The sequence below is a fragment of the Lissotriton vulgaris genome, chromosome 12 (assembly GCF_964263255.1).
Source record: "Lissotriton vulgaris chromosome 12, aLisVul1.2, whole genome shotgun sequence".
Lineage (NCBI taxonomy): Eukaryota > Metazoa > Chordata > Amphibia > Caudata > Salamandridae > Lissotriton > Lissotriton vulgaris.
This window is the reverse complement of record NC_141700.1, coordinates 113,341,677-113,356,591: the sequence shown is the minus strand read 5'-3', so window position 1 is coordinate 113,356,591 and position 14,915 is coordinate 113,341,677. Positions and strand designations below refer to the sequence as shown.

Genomic DNA, 14,915 nt, shown 5'->3' with positions numbered 1-14,915 from the left:
AAATGAAACAGTGGCAGGTTCAGTTGGCGCATGAGGGTTTGGAACAGTAATTATCAAACACAAATATTGGAAGAAATAACCTCAAACTTTTCAACTCAACTAGCAAAATAGAGCGTCCAAAACAATGTAAACCATAATAGTTTCCAGGCAAAACACCAACCCCAAGCAGATTTTACTACAACTCAACTCACAGGGAGAATGTATCAATTCCAACCAACTAGTTTAAAGGGAAAGCACACGCATGCATGTACAAAGCCACTCACGCTGGTGTAAAATGCTATATTTGCATGATTTAAGCATGGTCTGTAAATCCTCTGGTCTGCCTCGGGCAACGGTTGACAATGGATACCATGACACAGTGATCAAAGTGTAATGCTCTTTCAGAGGTAATGATTAGCATGTCCATCAACAGTCATGTGCATCATTTCCTCTGCTACCTGGAGACGAGGTATTTCAGGATGGACCATGAAGAGTGAGCTCCTGCAAAAGTGAGGAACAGCAAACTAAAGAGACGACAGCAAGCAGTGGATCGCCTTCTCCTGTAGAGATCCCGAGACCCCTTCTCAGCCATCCTCACTTGAAAGAAAGTAATAACTTGTACGATTTCCCTTGAGAAAAACTGCTAACAACAATGAGGTGGTGAGACATACTCTTGTGCTCGGCAAGAAAAAGACAATTGTGCAGGAGGATGCTTTTCTGGCACAGCACCCTTAAAGTTTCGAAGTGGTGTTATAGTGAGCCCGTCCTCCAAAACTAGGAGAGCGCTAGAGAGGGTACCCTTCTCCTAATGCCCTCTTTTCAGCTGTGAGAGGTGCTCTGGAGGTTCTTCCTCAGGGTTCCTACATCTTGCCGACATTAAGATTTCAGAGACACCAGATGACTGAAGAGAGGCTCACAAATGGAACAGATGTCATGTATTTACTGGAGCTTTAGGGAATAAGCAGGCAGGGAAAACAGCAAGGAAGCAATTGCCAAGTATACATGTGGCATTCTAATGGACTGGTTTTGGGTACAGCGCCTGCCAGGACACGCAACATAAATGACAATACAACATAACGTTTGAGAAGGAATCTGTACAGATTTCCTAGTTATCGTCTCTTCCCTGTGCAACACTCCAGCACTCCAATTACCTCTCAGCAGCAGGGCTATCAGCAGACTCTCAGCCAGGTGACTTGTGCCCGAGTGTTAAGAAGCAGACAACCAAAGCAAATAATGAGGTTTGCAACTATAATGTCATATGACTCAGACAGAAGGCAGGCACATTCAGAAACTGAGGTGCATTGTACTAGAATCACTCCTAGCTGTCCCCACTTAATGGTCTTGAACTCGAATTAACAAACGGCAGGACTTAAAACCAGTGTGTCAAATTTTTTTCTTGCATGTGTTTAACAGTTTGGATTAACAAACATCATACGATCATAGAACTCCATACTTATGTTGGTCTACAATAGTGGCCATTCATCAGAAAGACTATCACTATTGAACAAGAGGAGATTCGCAATGCCTTACAGAGCTACTAACTGGAGCATCAATGTGATCCCGGCCAAGCCACTCACAATGGGATAGCCATGGACAGAGGCTGGGACGAGCTTCCTTCTAAGAAAAGATTCAGAGATTTTGTTTCCCAATTCGCTCTGCGCCTCAGCTCAAACATCAACCAGTTTTGGCATGGCTTTAGAATCATATGTGAAAACTTACTCAAGAGAGACAGTAGCCAAGATCTGGCAGTCCAACAGAATTACATTCTCTGGAACCTTAGGTCATCAGGCTTACCTCTGGGAAACACATGTTCCCCTTTATTGTTCAGTGGCTTTTTCAAGTAGGACATTAGGCCCACTTGAACAACGTTACCAAGATTGAAAAAGTACATTGCAATTGTGATGGCTAGGAAACTAATCTGCATGTGCACTTCTCCATTAACAGAATAAAAATATAATATTTAATCTTCATTTAGTTACCAGGTGCTCTCAGAGGGTTGGAGTGACCATCACACCCAACAACAGAAAATATTCCTGAACTGAAAACTGACTCCCTCGAGTGAGAGGGGTATTTATATATGGTTAGGCCTAGTACGTCGCAAAATGGTGGTCCATTTTTGATGCATTTGACGTGTTTTAGACGAGGAATAGATGTGAACTTTGAGAAAGTGCTTTCTTTATTTTGAGCATTTGTACATGGTTCCAAGATGGCACCTGTGTAGTGCACCAGCAATTGTGGCCCTACAGACATTTCAACGTATTCTGAAGTATGGAGAGGCTACGTAACACATGCGAATCCCTCGTTTTTGGATAATATCTGGACATTTATTTTTAGCAATTTGACTTCTAGATGTGAGAGGGATTGACAGTACAGTGATTTTGTTCATCTTAAAGAGGCACTATTCTGCACAGCCTCCTGCAATATTTTTGGATAGGACTGTGGCTCTATGGTCCTAAGCTCCTGTACGTTACTGCGGTTTATGGGGACATACATTTGCTTTTTTGAGGCTATGGCTCATTACTTAATATTAATACAGGGCTTGAACTTACTAGCTGGGACTTGTATTGCTTTCTAGGAAGTTTTAACTTGTTTGAATATAATTAAGCCTTGATTTATTTACTCTCTTTTACCGATTATATCACGCACAGGTTTGTTTGGTGGTCTAGTAGGAGTTGCCTAACTGGTTTGGATTTGTTTTTCGCAGTCTTCTGATGGGACTCTGATTTTCTGGGATCCTGTTTTCAGATATTTTTCTTTTGATAAAATCAATCCTCACTCCGTGTAAACAAAACGTTAAGTGTTTGGTGAGCATTTAAACTTATCCTCAGTGACAAGGTTACTGTAACTCACCCAAAGGCATGTCACTTCTATCTGATGAGGCTCTTGCACACAGGTATTGATGGGTCCTAGGCACAGGTGATAACTATGGGTTGTTTTGGGGCTTTTAAAATTTTGTCTTGGACTTTGGTAATACTGGATTATTTCTCTGCACCATTAAGGTTGTGTTAGTCTATGGAAGATGTGCACTTTAAATATTAGACATATACTGATCTTATATGAAGAATTGACTGATCTATATTTGATGATTAATTTATGTATTATATGATTTCTAGCCCAGATAAAGTCTATCATAAGACCAAACACTTGTTGGATAGAACGGAAAAGTAACAAAATAAACAAGAATATCAACCAAGATTTGGACTATTGTTTAGTGGCACTCAAGTGTTTCTGTTTTCAATTTTCATAGAACTGAAGGTAAGCTGAAGACCCGAATAAACTCATCGTCAACTTGAATTAGCAGCTGAATACTACCCGCACATAATGCCACAGCAACTTTTTTTGGAGATCCAGTCGGAGGTGTCTGGTTTTCTGTGGGCAGGGGGGGTCCCACTGGTTTCATTTTCAAAGTGCCACTTCTCCATACAAGGCTGGCCTGAGTTGGGCGGATGTACAACTTTACTATTGGCCAGCACAACAGATTCCTATTAATGACTGGTTGCATTATGACCAGCTGGATCCCCTGCAGAGGTTGGAGCTACCCTGGATAGAACACAATGAACTGCTCCATATGCTGTACGGGGTAAAACTCCCAATTCCCTCCCGGATGTTACTATGATAGCCCTTATATTTTGAAACGCTGCGTTAAGGTCCATCAGGTGTCCAGAAGATGCAACAGTGGCCACTCCGCTGGGTCCAAGACTCACAGGTGGGGTGCCTATGCGGCTGAGTTTTATCGCTACTGTCAACTACATCATGCCTTGGAGGTCTATCGGTAAAAACTAGATAAAATTCAGACAACCTCTCCTCTGGGGAGATGGTAATATCATCAAAACTAGAGAAGAAAGGAATTTCACAGAGTTACTCATCTCTGCTGCACAATGCCCCTGACGCCCCTCAAGCAAATCCGTCAGAGATGGGAACAGGTTGTGCGGAGACTGGACGATGACGGGAGGGAAGCCATGACGGCCGCCAGTGCTTGGGAGTGTCCTCAAGGGTGCGCCTTACATTGTTTAAATACCTACACAGGTATTATTATGATCCAAAACACCTTTGGCAAATGGGGAAAATGCAAACGCAGAGCTGTACTGGATGCCAAATGCAGAGGGGGATTTCTTTCATGTGATTTTGGTCATGTCGGATTATACAGCGTTACTGGAAATCCCTATGTTGCATTCCTGGTGAGGTCATTGGCAGGGTGGTTCTGGTCGATCCCTGAATACTGCAACTGATGAGAGTGCCAGGGGGTCTTCGCTGCACCAGATTGTTTGAAACCATGGGATTCCTGGTGGCAAAGAAAGGTGTGGCAAGACCCGGGGTTGGGGGGGGATGCAGAGGCCACTACTTTAAAGGAATGGGCAAGAGGAATAGTCTTCTGCGCTACGGTGGAGGAGTTTGTCTAGAAGGCCCGCGGTGCGAATAGAAAGCATAAGAAAATATTGGGGAACTGATGGAACAACGTCCCTACATGAAGATATAGGCCCTCTGGTGGACGCAATGTTTGCCGATTGGCAAGAATATTGTATATAGAATTTGGAAGTATGTACTCTCGAACTATGTAATCTTTTTAATAAGAGGTCTATTGGTGCAATGTTTGATATGCAAGTTGATATTGAAAACCCAAAGATAATTATTAGAATTAGCAGCTGAACTAGAGCTCGGCTTGAACCACCCAGCAACCGCTTCAAAACCAACGATTTCTAGAAGCTGTCTGCGTGTGAATAAGCTGCCATCACAGAGTGACCTCTCAGATTTATCTCTGTGGTTGGAAATACATTTTTAGAGAAAATACAAAGCTTCAGGGTTGTGAAAAATGGTGTGAGAGTAACAATCTTCTCCAAGTTCCTATGAGGAATCCTACATAGTATATAGAGGAAAGACACGTGGCCAACGAGGATTTTTCATTTTCCACACAGCCAGATCCTTAACTGACTGATAGCAAAGCTTCAGTCATGTGGAAAAGTTTGGTATTAAGCCGCAACTCTTAAACTCCACTACAGCACTGACTGATGCAAGGAGAAGATGGTTAAATAACTTAAAACTGTACCCATGCTGTACTAGTGCATATATTTTACACTTGCAACATTGTTTCCTAATGATAAAAAGTACGATATAGTTAGGCTGAAAAAAGTACATGTGCAAAACGTTACGAGAAGGAGAAAGGCAGAGAAAGTGTGCTTGTGCACACAGATCAAAGGCCCAAAAAAATCTAGAGACCTGAAACTTAGCATGGACACCAAGACGACTCCGGCAGTGACCCCCCCCCCCCCCCCCCCCCCCCGCTTCTCTTTTTTTGCTCAAACATTTTTGTTGTTGGGATGCCACTTGCACACAAGCTCCAATAAATTTCAATTGACATTTGTAAACTGTTTTAGGCCTCGCTGTGTGAAAACACACAGGCAACAGGCTTGACTGCATAGAAAATAGACAAATAGCTTCTAATGGCTCTGAAGCATTTACTCTTCATGATCCTAATGCCAAGCCACTTAGGCGGACAAGTTGCTCTGCTTTACTGGTTTGAACGTGCTGTCCTCAAAAAGAAACAAACATATTGTACTCCAGGGGAACATGCAATAGTAACGCTGTATTTCTCAGTCCACAATGATTTTCAGATTTGCTTATTACAACTCACATTTGGAAAATAGAATTTCAGTATTATTTCTCAGTCTACACCCAGGAAGAATGACCACATATGCTTAGCACCGTATGAAAGCGGTCGAGTGGAACGGTGTTCTTCTATGAATAATTGAACAAAGTTTTTTACTGCTTCTTCGAGTGCACTTGGGAGACGCGCCTCTGTGACAGAGGCCAGCGCTAGCTTTGCAGGAGTTCTCACAGCCATGCATAATTGGGGCTTTTACGAGGGTCTTTCTGAAAAAAAAACAAATGAAGACTTTGTGGAATGTGGGATCTAATGAAAGATTGAACATTAGATGAACATTTGGGCTGAGAGTTTTTTATCCCAAATGAAAGCTTTAAATACTTGCTGAGAACGAAGCGTAACGGTATGTATTACAGAAACAAACACATATATTATTCAAGACAGGAAATACATTAAACGGAGGCAAAGCAGTTCAAAAATTTGCATTTGACTTAATGCAATGTGCACTTAGAAAGGTCCTCTGGGGTTAGTACTAAATAAATCAAACGAAAAAAACGTATCCAGCATGATGATAGTCTCAATAATGCACACATCAATTTATGGAAACAATGATGTAGTATTTAAATCAAAGCCTTGCAAAAATGTCTGCCATCCACTCCAATGGGGGGCGGGGGGGGGGGGGTTGACCCGCTCAGAAGTCTGCGCAAAATTAAATTAGAAAAGCCACTGGTAGGGCCTCGTCATTTAATGAGCAATTGAGAGAGTCGACTGCCCAGACCACCTTGGTAGGACCCCATTAGCTTCCATTAGCTCTCGTTTCCTCGCTGGATGCAGACTACAGATGAAATTAACTTAGTGGCTACCTACTCAGTTTACACCCACCATAGGTTACTGAGCCAAAACAATAAACAAGCATTAGAAATGCAATAGGTCTCGCAGCATTAGAGTTAGTGCTTTTAGAATTGTTTATGGGTTTTTTTGTAAATCTTTAGCATGAGGTTGAGGGTGAGTGAGGGTGAGTGAGGGTGAGGGGTTGAGGGTGAGTGAGGGTGAGGCTGAGGGGTTGAGGGTGAGGGTGGGTGAGGGTGAGTGAGGGTGAGTGAGGGGTTGAGGGTGAGGGGTTGAGGGTGAGTGAGGGTGAGGGGTTGAGGGTGAGGGGTTGAGGGTGAGGGGTTGAGGGTGAGGGGTTGAGGGTGAGGGGTTGAGGGTGAGGGGTTGAGGGTGAGGGGTTGAGGGTGAGGGGTTGAGGGTGAGGGGTTGAGGGTGAGGGGTTGAGGGTGAGGGAGGGTGAGTGAGGGTGAGGGGTTGAGGGTGAGGGGTTGAGGGTGAGGGGTTGAGGGTGAGTGAGGGTGAGGGGTTGAGGGTGAGGGGTTGAGGGTGAGGGGTTGAGGGTGAGGGGTTGAGGGTGAGGGGTTGAGGGTGAGGGGTTGAGGGTGAGGGGTTGAGGGTGAGGGGTTGAGGGTGAGGGGTTGAGGGTGAGGGAGGGTGAGTGAGGGTGAGGGGTTGAGGGTGAGGTGTTGAGGGTGGGTGAGGGTGAGTGAGGGTGAGTGAGGGGTTTTGGGTGAGTGAGGGGGAGTAGTTGAGGCTGAGTGAGGGTGAGTCAGAGTGAGGGTGAGTGAGGGGTTGAAGGTGAGGGGTTGAGGGTGAGTGAGGGTGAGGGGTTGAGGGTGAGTGAGGGTGAGGAGTTGAGGGTGAGTGAGGGTGAGGGGTTGAGGGTGAGTGAGGATGAGTGAGAGTGAGGGTGAGTGAGGGTGAGTGAGGGTGAGTGAGGGTGAGTGAGGGGGAGTAGTTGAGGCTGAGTGAGGGTGAGGGGTTGAGGGTGAGTGAGGGTGAGTGAGGGTGAGTGAGGGTGAGGGGTTGAGGGTGAGTGAGGGTGAGTGAGGGTGAGTGAGGGTGAGGGGTTGAGGGTGAGTGAGGATGAGTGAGAGTGAGGGTGAGTGAGGGGTTGAGGGTGAGGGGTTGAGGGTGAGTGAGGGGTTGAGGGTGAGTGAGGGGTTGAGGGGGAGGGGTCGAGGGTGAGGGGTTGAGGGTGAGTGAGGGTGAGGCTGAGGGTGAGAGTGAGGGTGAGTGAGGGTGGGTGAGGGGTTGAGGGTGGGTGAGGGGTTGAGGGTGAGTGAGGGAGGGTGAGGGTGAGTGAGGGTGAGTGAGGGTGAGTGAGGGTGAGTGAGGGTGAGTGAGGGTGAGTGAGGGTGAGTGAGGGTGAGTGAGGGTGAGTGAGGGTGAGTGAGGGTGAGTGAGGGTGAGTGAGGGTGAGTGAGGGTGGGTGAGGGTGGGTGAGTGTGAGTGAGGGTGAGTGTGGGTGAGTGGGTGAGGGGTTGAGGGTGAGTGAGGGTGAGGGGTTGAGGGTGAGTGAGGGTGAGGGGTTGAGGGTGAGTGAGGGTGAGGGGTTGAGGGTGAGTGAGGGTGAGGGGTTGAGGGTGAATGAGGGTGAGGGAGGGTGAGGGGTTGAGGGTGAGGGGTTGAGGGTGAGTGGGGGTGAAGGTGAGTGAGGGTGAGGGTGAGTGAGGGTGGGTGAGTGTGAGTGAGGGTGAGTGTGTGTGTGGAGCGATATGAATTAAGGGACTAACTGCTTGCCCGCATAAACATGTGTATATTGCTCAGTGTTCACACCTTCCAAAATGTGCGTTCACTTCGACACTATCACTTCATTCCATATTCCTCATGAAAAGTTGCATACAGAAAGGAAATAACTAATGTGTAGAAAGATGGTGTTCCTTTGCCATATTAGTAGGAATAAATAGGACTTACTGCTGTGACCATTTGTTTGTATGTAAGTACACTCTTGCAATTCAGACAACAGGGCCTAGAATAAGGAGGCCCAGTAACCAGGGTGCAGCACGGTCCTCCTCGCACCCGAGGGCGTGTGAAGGACGTGCACCCCTCACCCTCGAGCCTCGATGGATCTGTCCCGCTCAGACTCCCTCAGCATAGGCCCGGGCTCCCATGGCTCTGTCAGATGCGTTGTACATTCTAGGAATATCTCAGCCAGAGGGCTGGAGCGACCGACGGACGGAAGCTGCGTGCACGAAGCGCGTCACTGATGCTTATATATCATATACGAACAGTAGCGTCTCTGTTGAGATAGGAAACCATTAATAACGGATCGGTTATGTGCACTTATCTAGACAGTGTGTACACACAACCCATGATAGACGGGGACAGCTGACAGACATCTCTTTGTGTTGCTTCACTGTCTTTATGCATTTATGCTGCATTTAGGTTTGAAGACTCCTATATTTGATCACACTCAGTACATTTTGATTTATTTTAAGGGCGAAACGTACATTACGTGACGGCTGATGTATGAACGTAAACAGTGGCAATTGTGGGAGAGGCGGGTGTGAACTTGCGTGGTGTGTGTCTGTATACGTGTGCTTGTCTGGTAGGGGCATGGTACAGAAATGTAAGAATGTGTGTGTGTAAGCGTGCGTGTCTGAGTGTGTATCTAAGTGCGTGTTTATATCTGTGTTTGAGCGTGTGAGGGCAATGTGTGTACGTCTGTGTTTTTGTGTGAGTGCATGTGTGTTTGTTAATAAGATCATCTGCGTTTGCGTGATTGTGTATCGATATATGTGTGTGTCAGTGTGAGGATGTTTGTGCGTATCTGCGTGTCGTAGAGGGTAGGTGTATGTATTCGTGTGTGAGTGTGTCTTTGGGTGTGTGTCTGGGTACTTGTTTGTTTATTTGTGTCTTTGGGGGCGTGATTTGCTATATATGTGTGTATTCGTTTTTGTGTATATCTGAGTGTGTGCCGGTGTATATGTTTGTGTAATATGTACGTTAGCTTGATTGTGTATTAGTGTGTGAGAGAGAGAATGTCAGCGTTGTTCAAATAATAACACTGTTTTGCAGGTTACTCTGTCATTGATTCAAAATTTCAGACCGGTTTCTAGAGCCATACGCACGCTGTAATTATGGTGTACATTGCAACTGCATAGGATTCAAAATTGAGGACCATTTCGACACTAAACAGTTTTTGAGGTATTTGCAGCGTTTACAAATGTACTGAGTAGGTGTACAACGTCTGTCATTGCCAGTGGGGTGTACATGTCAAGATGAAATTTGCATATTGTACATTGCTCATTGGTGAGCCTATTTAGTGCGGTTGTGTAGATTTGCCGGCGGTTAGAGTGCGCAGGGCCGCCTGCAGCGGGGAGTGAAGCCAGCAGGCGTGTGAGGCGGCCGGGGAGCCGGGGAGGAGTGCGGGAACAGACGGGAGGAGAGTGGGAGGAGAGTAGGAGGAGTAGGGGAGGCGAAGCCTTCAACAACAGGAAAACAAAAGGGGAACAGCGATACGAGGCAGACATCAGCAGTATTCAAATTATCGGACGTCTGCTCAATCTATACCCCAGACCCCGGGTTTACATGGGTAAATCCACGCAAACTGTATAGTACCTCATCGGCTAACACGCATCTCTGTCAGCGCTGCCGCGTGGGAGTTTCTTTTTGCGTGCATAACAATCAGGAGATTCCAAGCAGCATGCCAGTGTGTCGGAGTGCCAAAGGAGCGCTGTGTTCCGGACGGGGTGCATGCATGACGTCAAAGCGCACAGCCATTTTGAAAGCAAAAGTTTGCAGTATTTAATGCAGCGCACTGGAACAGTGATGTGCACACTTATTTGCATATTGTTTTAGCTGAACGTCTGAGTCAGTGACGTGAACACTATCTACGTTCACTACTTTGCGGGTTATCCGGTCAGTGACTAGTACACTTTCTTACCCGTTTTATCAGTAACACACTTTTTGTAGCTTACTAGTGTTGGGAGTAGCGTGTTAGAACAGTGGCGTGCACACTTAATTACAATTTGTTTTGATTGACGGTCTGAGATTGTGATTTGCGCTCTTCAAATAATAACACTGTTTTGCAGGTTACTCTGTCATTGATTCAAAATTTCAGACCGGTTTCTAGAGCCATACGCACGCTGTAATTATGGTGGGGTCCGGGGAGGAGGGAAGGGCCAGAGGGACTTGATGGGAGTGGTGGGGAGGAGGGGGAGGGTATAGAGAGAGAGAGGAGGAGAGACAGGACAGGGGGAAGCAGCAGAGACACGGCGGGTAAAATAAACAAATAACACGGCGGGCAGGGGAGGGGGCGGAGAGGGGAGAGGAGAAATGCGACACGGAGGGAAGGGGAGGGGGCGGAGCGGGGAGGGGGCGGAGAGGGGAGAGGTGCGACACGGCGTTAGACGGAAGGAAGAGAGGGGAGGGGGAGGAGAAAGAGAAATGCGACACGGCGGGAGGGGGCGGAGCGGGGGAGAGGGTGTGTGTGTGTTGTTAGGAGACGGACGTGCACGCGCACGCGCTTTTAAGGTCAATGCGCATGCGCATAAGCTTAATGCGCATGCGCATTGACCTTAAAAGTCACGGGCACTGCAAGGAATCGCCACGATTCCTTGCAAGTTAGATAAAGAGTCGATGAGCCCCTATAGTCTCGCTTGCTCGATGCGCATGCGCATCGACAGGCGAGACCTAAAAAGTGACAAGTCAGAAGGTTACAATGCATAACTCGACAGTCTTGTGTTGTGCAATAAATGTGGTTTGCGATGACTGAACTGTTTACAAGAGGAAGATACTGCTCTACAACCCACTATGTCCATCTTGGCTGGGAGGCAGGGTGGAAAGATCCCCGGCTCAACCCACGTACCAAAGCAAGCATGCCATCAAGAGAAACATAGTCAGACTGGCCTAAAGAACAACTGAGAAGTCTCCAGGAAGCCTTGCTAAAGCCAATCAGACTGGGGCAGAGTCAGTCCTACAAGTGACAGCCTTTTCTCCTCTTATAAATGTGTCAGTCAGGTGAACAGGTATGCAACAGACTCTGCCCCGACCTACTGCCTCCTCCAGTGGCGCGAGCTCAACATGTAAATAAGTGACCTGTTCTACTATCCGTTGCAAGGATTTGTTTGGGTAGGGGAGTCCTTTACATTTTACTATGTGCATATTGACTTCCGCCGAGAAGCTCTCCATTTTCCTCCTACCATATTGTATTCCTGAAATGCACATGCCTTGCCTCACCGCACTGTTATGGGGCATACCATGCTTCATGAATTATTTACTAAAAACACTTAGGCAGTTGGATAAACTACTGCATTGTATCAGCCAGTTGACAGACCAGAGTAATCTGTTTTTAACTTGACAAATCCAGCTCCATCTTACAGTAGAACAAAATCTTTGCTGTACGCTGCACTTAAAATCAAAATGGCGCACTTCATTTTGAGGATTAATATTTCTTTCTATATTTCCACTTCACAATCTTACCATATGTGATAGCAATAATTTCAGAGTGACTTCAAGGTTCACTTAAAAATATGTAATTTGTTAAGCACCTTATTTTAGAATGGACCTCTGTTCATAGCAGAACCAACGTAGTTGGTGTGTGCCAATAAATTATAGTCAAACGTCCTTAACTATAGGCCGCTTGCAATGTGCGAGCTTCAATGGACGACCCATGTAAATAATGTTCACAGCAGTCCATGGTGTCTACTGACTACATCACTGGTTTTCTCTGCCACACTGTACTGTGACTGGAAAACACGACAGTTGACAATCATGTTTTTTCGAAGTAAATATGAATTTGCTGCATAATCTGTCATCTGAGGAGTAATTTACCAATTTCAACAACAACAAAAATATGTCAGCTGACATGGGTCCAAAGTTAGAAAGCTTACTAGGATCAGGGAGCCAAGTCACACTGTGCAAGAGCTAACTGGACACCTTTGATCTGATTACTTCTGTATCAGGCACTTACCAAGATGGCAATTTTGCCCATATTAGGCAAAGCAAAAACGGAATATGTGCTGGGGGATGGAATTTTACCTGGAGACACAGAAATATAATTATTATTATTATAATATATATATATATATATATATATATATATATATACACATACACACACACACACACACACACACATATATATATATATATACATACATACATACATATCTGAACACACATCATACATACCACACACATCCAAACTGCACAAACACAGAACATATCTCCTTTTGTGTCCACAGTCAAGATAAAAGGAGTTTGAACAATGCAACAGGACAAAGATAGAGCTTTATTCACTTGAGATTTTAGATGTCATTATTGGGTACGGGGGTCTTCTAACTCTTCAGTGTAGATCATATGTCTTACTAAGTAAGAAATTGTCCACCATTATAAACATTAACATAGGCAGTTCAATCTGATGTATTAGTCCTGATACTCCTGTTTTGACCTGCGCCGCCATGCTTTTCGGTGAAGACCGCAATTGTGGTCACATCTTCACCAGGGCACTCAAGAATAGCATTCGGGGCTCGAGACGGAGTGGAGTAGCAGGGGGACCAAAATGAGGTCACGTCAGATCATAAAATCAGGTCAGAGAATACAGATTGTTTGCTAGATATAATCTAGACACAGGGCCCATCTACATGGATTCATCCAGATTCTCAGGACAGACTAATCTATTCCTGATTTAGTAGATGTAAGCAATCTGATATTTAATAAGATACTCAAATCCAATTGTGCTTCTTATATTATGTAGGAGTCCTGGTGTTAGGTGGAAAACCGCAAATGATGAAATCAAGGTTGCATCTCTGATTAAGTATCTCCAAACGCAGCTGCCACAGGACACAATGCCGTCCCAACTTGCACAGAATCCCCATGATTCACATGGATGCACGGTAAACATGATCGCCCGCAGCTGCCCATGTAGACTACTGCACCCCAGGCTCTCGCATCCACAGATTACATCCTACTCGGTGACCTCAACTTTCACCTATGCAATCCCAGTGACAAGAATACTGTATTCCTTCTGGGGAATCTCACCAACAATAGACTTAAGCAACTAGTCACCACTCCGATCAAGCAGCTGAACACACACTTGTCTTCTCCACCAGTGGAAACATCACCTACAACCACACCATAGAACTCCTATGGGCCGACCACCACTGCATGCACTTCACCTTCACCACAAACAACGTACACCAACACCCCCCCCCCCCCCCCCACACCTCCCCAGTCATAGCTGGAACAAGATCCAAGAACATCTCACCGCCTCTCTCAGCACCACCACACTGCCGACATCAGCAGACGCTAACACCTCAGCATGCAACCTCCACCGATGGCTCACCATCTGCGTTGACACTGGCACTCCTCAAGAAGGCAAGCAACATTCTAAGAAAGCCAGCTGGTTCACTCCCACCCTCCAAGACTCCAGGCACACCTATAGGCTGCTCGAGAAGAGATGGAGGAACAAAGAAACCCAGGCAAACTTTTAAAAAAAACGCTGTCACCGCACACCACTTCCTTCTCAAAACCACAGAGCAAATGGCCCTCCAAGACAGAATCAACGAAAACGCAAACCTCAAAGAACTCTTCGCCATCGTCAAGGAGTTTGCCAGGCCCAACAGTGAGACCACAGTCGTCCCACCCTCCCAACACCTCTGTAACAAACTCAGCACCTTCTTCCACCACAAGATCAGACAATCTACCACAGTTTCGACACCCAAGACCCTCCCACTATGCCTGATGCAATCGCACCCAACCACACCCCAACAGATCCTGCTTAACTGGACCCTGCTCACCACAGATGACACACTCAAGACCATGAAGAGCATCTACTCCAGGAGCACCCTTGGACCCTTGCCCGAATCACATCTTCAATAGAGCAGCCACCTCCATCACCCTGAGCTTCGTCGCACCATCAACTGCTCCATCGAGCCCAACACCTTCCCTGAACACTGGAAGCATGCCTAGATCAATCCCCTGCTGAAGAAGCCATTCGCCGACAAGCCAGACCTCAAGAACTTCAGACCCATCTCCCTGCTCCCCTTCCCAACAAGGTCATCGAGAGGGCCATCAATGCCCAACTCTCTGAGCTCAAAGTAAACCACATCCTGGACATCTCCCAATCCAGTCTACAAAGCAACCACAACACAGAGACTGCACTCCTCGCTGCCACCAATGACGTCTGCCCCCTCCTTGACCAGGGCGAAACTGCAGCCCTTATCCTGCTGGACCTCTTGGCTGCCTTCGATACAGTCTCCCACTGCACCCTAATCACAAGACTCCACAACTCCGGCATCTGCGACAAGGACCTGGACTGACTTCACTCCTTCCTCACTGGCTGAACACAGCGAGTCAGACTACCACTGTTCCTCAGAACCCACAGAGATCAGCTGTGGAGTGCCCCAGGGCTCTTCCCCGAGTCCCACCCTCTTCAACATCTACATGGGCCTCCTTGCTGTGATCGTCAGGAACCACAGGGTCAACATAGTCTTCTACACTGAAGACACCCAGCTGATCCTCACCAACGAACCCACACCCACCAGAATTAACTTCCACA

The 14,915-nt window shown here is 46.5% G+C and overlaps 1 protein-coding gene across 2 annotated transcripts in view; it reads right to left on the bottom strand.

Moving 5' to 3' along the window:
- Positions 1 to 14,915, bottom strand: part of MINDY1 (MINDY lysine 48 deubiquitinase 1) — a 77,373-nt gene that overhangs the window by 60,452 nt on the left and 2,006 nt on the right. Inside the window, exon 2 of one of the 2 annotated variants that reach the window (XM_086947446.1) lies at positions 5,741 to 5,847. The exons of the other annotated variant lie outside the window; for it this stretch is intronic. The gene's annotated coding sequence lies outside the window, so the exon portion shown is untranslated. The remainder of the gene's footprint in view (positions 1 to 5,740; positions 5,848 to 14,915) is intronic. 2 annotated transcript variants of the gene reach the window in all.